This window comes from Aptenodytes forsteri, unplaced genomic scaffold, assembly GCF_000699145.1.
Source record: "Aptenodytes forsteri isolate BGI_AS27 unplaced genomic scaffold, ASM69914v1 Scaffold34, whole genome shotgun sequence".
NCBI classification, from domain to species: Eukaryota; Metazoa; Chordata; class Aves; order Sphenisciformes; family Spheniscidae; genus Aptenodytes; species Aptenodytes forsteri.
In genome coordinates, this window is record NW_008795038.1 from 720,687 (window position 1) to 721,211 (window position 525).

The 525-nt window shown below is 67.2% G+C and overlaps 1 protein-coding gene across 1 annotated transcript in view; it reads left to right on the plus strand.

Moving 5' to 3' along the window:
- The window catches only part of CHMP6 (charged multivesicular body protein 6), a 10,449-nt gene that overhangs the window by 1,521 nt on the left and 8,403 nt on the right, over positions 1-525 (plus strand). The gene's annotated exons all lie outside the window — the stretch shown is intronic.

A 525-nucleotide genomic window follows, 5' to 3' on the forward strand; every position in this document is an offset into this window, starting at 1 on the left:
CGGAGATGCGGGGCTCCCCTGTGTGTGACCCGCCGGTCCCGTGGGCCCAGTGAAGCTAAGGACATGGCCACAGCCACCGCCATGGCCTGTCCTGGCCCCCAGCTCCGTCCCCTCTCCCCGCCATCAGGCCGTTTCTGGTGGGGCCACATTCACTTCTCCTGCCCAACCGCCCCCAGGGACCCCCAGGGACCCCAAACCCCCAGGCAGCCCCACAGCCTCTCCTGTGTGGGGATGTGGGGACACGGGGACACAGGGACGTGGGGACACGGGGGGACACAGGGATGTGGGGATGTGGGGACACGGGGACATGGGGACGCAGGAACAGGTCCCTGCAGGGGCAGATGGGGACGGGGGTCTCCATTTTTCACCACCCCACAGCCCTGCAGCTGCCCCTGCCCCATCACATCTCCTGCAGTGCCCCCAGTGCCCCATCCTCTGCCCTACAGCACCCCACCTCCTACAGCGCCCCATCCCCTATATCTCTCCATCTCCTATAGTGCCCCTACCCCCTCTAGCCCCCCATTC